Source organism: Cygnus olor, chromosome 2 (assembly GCF_009769625.2).
Source record: "Cygnus olor isolate bCygOlo1 chromosome 2, bCygOlo1.pri.v2, whole genome shotgun sequence".
Taxonomy (NCBI): domain Eukaryota; kingdom Metazoa; phylum Chordata; class Aves; order Anseriformes; family Anatidae; genus Cygnus; species Cygnus olor.
In genome coordinates, this window is record NC_049170.1 from 125434329 (window position 1) to 125442983 (window position 8655).

An 8655-nucleotide genomic window follows, 5' to 3' on the forward strand; every position below is an offset into this window, starting at 1 on the left:
ATGGGCAAAAAATGTGGAAATAACTGGCTGTATTTTCTGCTTTTGCTTTGAAAATGGAGCAGAAAATCTATCTGAAATGACTGATGTATCTGCTAGAATGATAGAGTGGTAGCAGTATAAACAGCATTTCTTCTGCTATGAACAACTTCATTTGGACTGGTCATGTGCAGAAATATATGTCATTTTTTTTTTTTTCCAGTTCTAGCTTCAGTAAGTGGAAAGATTCTCAGCCAGGTGGGATGTGAAACACCTCCAAATAGCACAGGAAATTTACACTGACTGAATATGCAGACTGTCTGTGGGGAAGTAAGAATGCTTAAAAGTCCAGAGGATTTATTTTGCAGCTAATAAACAACTGATTATACCAGTTCAATTAAGACACTGAACAGAAAATTTGAGATCTGAGCTTCTGATGTTCTGCATACCCTGTGTCCCCATCTTGCTGTGTCGTCTGTCTTTAGTTATTTTTAGACTTTTCCTCAGTACCTTCCTGCAAAATGGAATAATATCCACTATCCTTCTCTGAAGCCCTGTTAAGCACTCTGATACCTTTAGATGGAAAAGAGGCTATGTAAGAATGCTTTATGGTGATATTAATTCATGATTCCTTACTAACTTAATATTTGTCTTAGATGTTCCTGGACTTTTAAACCTGACAAAGTCCCCTAGATTGGGCACTGACTTATTTGAAAGTTTAACAGACCATGGGGGAATGTTCCCATTGCTGAAATTCAATTTAATAAGTCAACATCATTGTTGTATTGTTGTTGTTGTTGTTGTTGTTATTTATTCACAATATTCTGTACAATGTACAAATCAAACCCCAATATCACTCTGTTAGGTGCAATACAAAAGCAGTGGAATTACCTGTAGACCTGAAAAAATATCCCTTCCAGCCCTCATCACCTTCCAAACTGCTCCCCAGCTCCAATCCATATGAGGGTTGCATCTGGTGCAGTTCCTGCCAACAAACAAGTATGGGTAATCTTGCTGCTGGTCCCTCTGCTGATTAGTATTGATTACTCCTTTCACCTGAACATGAACAGAAGGCTGCATTTCCTTATTGAACTCACAAGGGCCAGATGATGAGAATACAAACAACCTCTTCTACACCTGCAATAATAATAAACATTACCAATAAGCTAGAGCACAGACCTGTTTCAATACATTTAGAGAGATGACCAGATAACTGCCTATGACACATTTAAAGTACTGTTCGAACTGGTGACAAATGGAGAATTACTACCTGCAGAGCACAGGCTTCCTCAGACAGTGAGAGTGCTCATCTGGAGAAGTACCACAGCTCTGCTCAGGAATATAAAGCAGAAGAACCCAAAGGAAGCTTGTCTCTGTCTAACAATCTATCACAGATTGTGTCCAAATCTACTAATACAAATGAGTAACTGACCTGAACAAAACATATTCTTTGGTGATATTTTCAGTCAGTGTTAATTTACATCCAGAGTTTTTCTTTATACCCATCCTTTACAGTGTCCTGTGTAGACAGACACAAAATAAGGTATCCTATCACCAGCATAAAGCAGAATATATATTTTTGCAGTGTTTCATTCTCTGGAAGGAAAAGAAGCTAAGAATTAAGTGATGAGTGAACTGCAAGCTAACTGAAATGGTGGCTATATTTCAGCAATAAAACAATTATAAGTAAAGATATAAAATTTAGATATTGAATTCATTCTACACCTTTACTGTTGGAGGCTTAGTGAGTGGAGGCACTCTTCTACTGGGAAGTAGTAATTATGGTTGATCTTCCTCAGCAAAGCTGACAGAGGGTACTAAATGCAAGGGAAGAAAAACCTGAAGCCTAAAACTTGAGCTGGCTCAAGTCACTTGTTTTATATTGCTTTTAAACAGCCAAGCTACTTTTATTTACAACCTTGTAGCTTGGATCTTCATTTGACCTTAAGAACAGCAGTGGCCCATCTCTCTGTTGATGCTGTAGGTATTGGCACTTTTTCCATCTTGCTTTGTCAGACCGGTTAACTGGAGCCACCCCTTCTTCACACACATTTCTAAGCAGAATCCCAGAGTGCTCCAAATTCAATTTTTCTTTTGTTGTCTACACTGTTATCTATCCTTGCTTATCCTTATTGTTTCTTTTCACATTTATAGCAGCTCCCTCTTTTATCTGTACACACATAAGTAATTTTCATTTTATACAAATTCCCTATTTCAGCCTTATAAATCTTAGTCTTCAGCTGTCCCCACATTCAGACAGATAGATTCAAAATTGTAATAGTCTTTTTCCGTAACTTCCTAATGACCTGAATGAAACACATACTTCTATTTTAATACAGCCTTCAGTCTTTATTTTCTCACTATTTTTTTGCACATATATCACCGTATCTTTTCCATTATTTATTTTATTTTATTTTATTTTATTTTATTTTATTTTATTTTATTTTATTTTATTTATTATTTTATTTTATTTTATTTATTTTTTATCTGTATAGATCACTCCTCTTGCCTGTGATCTGATACCTTCCAGAAGGAACTCAAGTGTTCATGGATAGGTAATATGGCACTTGGGCACTGCTGACTTTATCTTCAGGTGCTTCAAAATGAAGAAGTCTGGCAGATTAATTTGTTTGTTAACACAGTAACTATTGTTAGCACAATAATTACTAGTACTCTTCCCTATCATCCCCACTTTTGCCACGTCTGTTAAATTTATATGTTACATGTTCATTGATATTATGTTGTATAGTAGCAGTAGCAGGCACTATCCCTGCTGTGGTAACAGTTGTAGCACATTGCAAAATGGCGCTGGATCCTGACTGGGACCTGTGGTTGAAGTGCGATAGAAGGTAAGGAGAATAAACGTTAAACTATTTTTCAGTGTTTGAATGCTGAGAAAGTTTGGCTTTAGATCATTACAGGTGGCTAGCTTCCCCAGGTATATGTGGCACGTTCCCTTCCAATTCCAGCCAAATTATTTGCTCTCCTTCTAATTTTCAGCAGAACATGTCTACCTCTGCACATACATGTGCATATCCTTTGTGGTGCAGTACCTAGGCTAATTTGGCATGTGGATAATGAGGCAAATGGATAGTGGCACAGAGGAGAAACTTTTATCATGAGTACCATGAGTTATACTTTGAGAGCACTTTTAAATAGAGGAGTAAAGGTCCTTGCTTTTGTGTTTATGACACCACCCCTTTAAAGGGGTATGTTGGTGTCACAGGCACAGAAATCTCTGAGCTGTTTTGATATGGATCTGAAGTTTGTCCTTCCATTCTACCTTAGAAAAATTCTTGAGTTTCAGGTAGTTTGACATTTTGTTACACAGTTATAATGTTTTACACACTTCTTACTGGCAATTTTAAAAGTTAATTTCCAGAAAAGTGGAAAGCGTTAATCCAAGCTCATATTTATTGTTATGATATATTTGTAGTTATACATACATATATATAGTTATATATGTCTGATCATTGCAGCAAGCAGAACAACTAAAATTCAAATAGTCTAAAATTCAAAAAAGTTTCACCGCAGCACTGCAGTCCTTCAAATAGCATGTCAGCACAGCTATTTGTATTTAATGTGTCTATGACCAAAGGTTCAATCAAAGGGCCATGATTTTGTCACATCATGTGAAATTTCAGTCTACAGCATAGATTTACTTATGCTGTAGTTACCTCTACTTATTGTTAAATGTCCACAAGGAGATCTGTCAAAACAAGCAAAGTAGCCAGAATGGTATGTTAGTTGGCTTGTGCAAGCCTCTCTTTCCAGCAGTCTGTTTTTCCTCTAACAAAGATCAAAATTGAACCCGCTGGGGTAATGTATATGTGCTTGTAAAATATGTTCTTAATACTAGGACAATGAAATTGGAGGTGAGCCCATTAATGATTGTTATATAATTAGCCCATACCAGCTGGTCTGAGTAAAAATTGGGCTATTCATGGAATTTGTGGTGATGAACAGTGATTAGATATGCTTTTAAGGAAGCAGGATTTGGAATGTGAGCAGAGTAGTGTCTGGAAAGTGCTTCATCGGAATGGAACTAGAACTGGTTATGGGATAAGAAAGTCAGAGGGATACCCCACTTGCATGGTTTACTGGATGAAAAAAGGTTTCAATATAAATTAGATGTTGATGTTGACTTTGGAAATAGCGGGGATCCTCTCACATCATATGGGCCAGGACAAGCATCTCACCAGACTCTGCTTCAGTGGAGTGCCACTGTCATCTTATCACTCAAAAAAGGGAGAATGGCTAAAAGACAGACTGATGGAAACCTTTGCAATACAGAAGAAAAAGTGAAGGAAAGAGCATGTATCTGTAATAACACCTTTCGAGAATAAAAGTATATGATGCAGTCCCCCAGATAAAGCATACTGTCGACTGGATGATGAACCTCGTGGGCCGGGGACCCTGAGGAAAAAGGAAAGAGATGAAAATCTAATGTCAAGTGTAGCAATGATTGAGCAACCCTTCCGTTGGAGATATTTGAGTGGGCTTTTGACGTTTTTCTGCCTGTTGTCAAGGTCAAGTCATTGGAACTCTTCATTTACATGCATGCTTCAGATAGACAGGGGGTGTTCAGTATCTGTTTTCTGAAATCAGAGTTCCCTAGGGGCATTTTAAGTCAAGCTGAAAAACTGAAACACTCCACATCACTGATCTATTTGCAAAATACAAGCAGAAGTGAGTGTATCAAGAAGGACAAATGCAGAGCCTTGTACCTGCACCACACTGGGACTAGGGACTGACTGTGTAGCAACTCTGCTGTAAAGGACTTGACATCTCGGTGGGCATGGACCAGCAAGTTGAACATGAGACAGCAGTTTGTCCTGGGCGTGGTGAAGGCACACTGGGCTGTATTAACTGGGATGATAGTCTGATCTGAGGTGATTATTCTGATTTACTCAGCTCTTGTAAGACTGCATGTTGCATACTGGGTCCAGTTTTGGGTCCCCTGGTTACAGGAAAGATACCAAAAACTATAGTATGTCCAGCAAGGTCCAGAAGGTCTCCAAGAGTTCATGTGCAGTGTTAGAAGAGGATGAGGAACCCGTTTAGCTTGCTGAAGAGACAGCTTTGAGACTTACAAGGATGTCATCAATAACATAAACCCAGGCTATTAACAGTGATGCAATGCAGGAAAATGACAAACGATCATAAATTAAAATAGGGAAAGTTCCAGCTGGATGTACAGGGGAAAAAAATACTATGAGAATAAAAGTAATAATAATTAAAAAAGAAAAACAACATTGAAACATACTGCCTGGAAAGACCATGATGTGGACTTTTTTCTAGCCTCAACTAGAGTGACATAGTGATGATATTAACTACTGAAAATCTCTTTTTTATTAGGGTTCTGAAACAAACAAACAAACAAACAAAAACCACCAAGTTATTTGTTGATCATCTTTAAGATTATATCTCATTAAAATGTTGGAAATAATGCTCCAGTATTTAAATTTTTAGTAGTACTGGTACAAGTTTGCATTTGCATATAGCTGGGAGGAGAAGTTGTTATCATTTGAGATTTTCCCTTTCTTATAACTAGTGCCATAAAACCAAACTGTATCACTGCATTTCTCTCCCCACATAAGCTGAGTAGCTCATGGCTATATTCATCCTTTTGCTTTTTTATTATTTAACAAATAAAGAAACGAATATATTTAATGAATAACATCTCAGCTGCAAAATAGCATATTTCAAAGTGGAAAATTACCAGAAAATCAGAAATGACTGATTTTCTACTGAATGTGTACATTGTACCACATTTCTGCTAAATAAAGAAGAAACGATATTTGAGAATAAAAGTCAGAACGATATTTTTCAAGTTTCTGTGTCTTCCAAAGAAAATGTAGGCATCAGTTCTTTTCCCATTTTGCTTGGTAGCAGTATATATTTATCCATTCTTATTCACTTTACAGATTGTCAGTCAGAAGAATTCCACTGTGCATTAAAATCCTGAATGTGAATATACAGAGTTGTGCAACTATAAATGGAAGTGATTTGATGTGTCAATAAAATAATAATGGCAAGCACTAAAAAAAACTTGGCTATGAGTCAAGTGTGATGTAAGAGTTTCAAAGAATGACATAGTCCATTTTTCTTGCTTGTTTATTGCATTAACCCCTGAGGCTGCACTTACCAGATGTTACTGATGTCTGAGATACTCAGACACTAACAGATAGATGTAAAAATGCCAATATTTCTGTCTTTCGCTTGTAAACTTTCTGTTCAGCAATTAGTGCTATATTAAAAAATGTACGTTTATGATGACCACTAGCACCATTAAAAGTTAATAAAATAAATATATCTAAGTTTTGCTATGTTTCACAATCCAAAAGCACACTTAAAGTAAAATACATGTAAACAAGTCACATTAAAAAAAAAAAATCAATGCTTATCCACAGATGTCATAATTTAAAGCAATTCTTTCTTATCTTACTCGAAGAAACTATAATTTCAGGCAGTTGTTGCAAACTCTAGTACTGAGAAGAGGGGGTCCATTTATTTTTTAATGTAGTAAACCCTTAAAACCCCTCAAACAGCATTACAATTTGTGCTAAGGCACCCTTTGTGAAATGGTCTGGATTGAGGCACTAAACTTTCAATGTGACCTTGCCATATCTTGTTCTTGAATTCCTCCATCTTCATCTCATTTCTACAAACTAAGATGCCCAAACTAATTCCGACATATTCTTCAGTTTTCAGTGGTCCAAAGCTTTCCAGAAGGGTACTGTCTAACTGACAAGTCCTCCCAGTGTAATTCTTGAAGAGGGTGAGATGCTAAACACCAAATTAGTGTGGTGACATGAAATAAATAGAGTAATGGTTTGCTGTTAAAAGTCTGTTTACCTGCAAGGTGTTTTCAAAATTGCACTTCTTCTTGATGATAGGTGGCAATGGTTCTGAAGAACTAGAGACTGATGTGATATTAAATTAATAGCTCACACCAATTAGGTTATTTCTGCACACCATAAGCAATACCAGCTTAATAAAGACAAGTGTGACTGACAAAACAAATCCACACCAGAACTGCTTACATGACTGGTCAGGTCATCTTGTCATATGTGCACACAAGCACCTTTCTTCTGTCGACAGTTTTACTGATTGCTGTGACAATGGTTCTCTCTCATTCTACCTGACCTCCTGCTCAGACACTATAACAATGAAATTGTTATGCCCATCTCAGAAGCATTTTAAATTAAATGGATTTTAAGACTTAGGGCATTTAATTTGGTATTATTCATAGTCTCTACATGACCTTCATGAAATTTTAAGAGAATGAGCAACTTGACTTCAGACACCTGAATGAAGTGCTCTAGTGCCAATTCACTTATCAGGGCTTGTACAAAATTAAGATGTTTTACCTTAGCATTAATTTAGAAAGTGCTTAATTATGGCTCTAAACAGAATGTGAATTGGTGTAGTAAGATTTATCACTTCATTTATTTGTCAATATCAAAAATGTAGTTGAAACGCTGTATGCAATTTTCCCTCATACAAGACTCAGTAGAAATATTGGAAAAGTGCTGTTAGATGTTATTCCACATACCGATCACTCCTCCAATGCTTTATTCAGCCTTGGACTCCCTTGTCTTGAGTTGGTTGAGTCCTGCCTTTGCTTATTTTCAGTCAGATAAATTCCACTTTTTGAATGCCAAAAGAAAATTTTTATTTGTAGGTTATCTTTCAAGGACTTAAGAATTGCTGTATACAGATGCTCTAGAGCCATGAGCAGTACAGCCCCTAAAGTTTTGCTCCCTTCACTGTCAACTGTTATGATTTACTGTTTTCTCTAGGGGGAGACCTTGCTTTCCTCCCTTTCTAGGATTTGGTTGGCATGGATTTTCACGTGCTGCCTGTTCACAAAAAGGCATATGCATGTGCCATATCTTTTTGATAGCCTTGTGTAATCAGAGGATTACGGATAAATAACGGCACTTCACCAAGTTATTATGAAATATTTGGGTGTTCAGGAAGCCACAGGAGTGGCGTCCATCTGAAAAACTGGGGGTGCTGTAGATTTAGTACTTTTTAACTGTGCCAGGACCTCCTGAAGTGTACATCTGCCTCCTACTTTGAACAGGAAGTGGTAGCCCCTCTAAGTGCATAATCTTCTTACAAAGGCCATTCTGGTAAAGGAGCTAGTATGAAAACAAAGAGAAAGAGAGGTGAAGTATATAACTGCTCACCTGTGTTTTCACACTGGTCAGAAAACTAGCCAGAAAATAGCTCAAAAAATATCAGATGCAAAGAGCAAGCAATAAAATGACCTAAATGTCTCCTTGTAAGAAATCGTAAGTTATTTAAGATAATGATTCTTCTCCAATGCTGGGCATTTGTCCACTGTAAAATCTGTCATCTTTCTGTGTCACTTGTGATATAAAACCAGACTTACAATAGTTTTGTGTGTGCATGTACAGATCCAGTCTAGGTGAAATGAAGTATATGAAGATTGTTCTTATATGGCTAGAGGCATAAAGATTTTAGTTTCTTTTTGAATGTATGACATCTGTTATGTGTATGTAAAGAAAACAGAGTGCAGCTAGTTCACAGATAAACTATGCAGTAATAGTGTTAAAAGAAGTCTAAAAAAATTTTGTTCTTGGGGACTTGTGGTTGTGGTAGTACCCTCCATTCCTTCCTTCCTTCCTTCCTTCCTTCCTTCCTTCC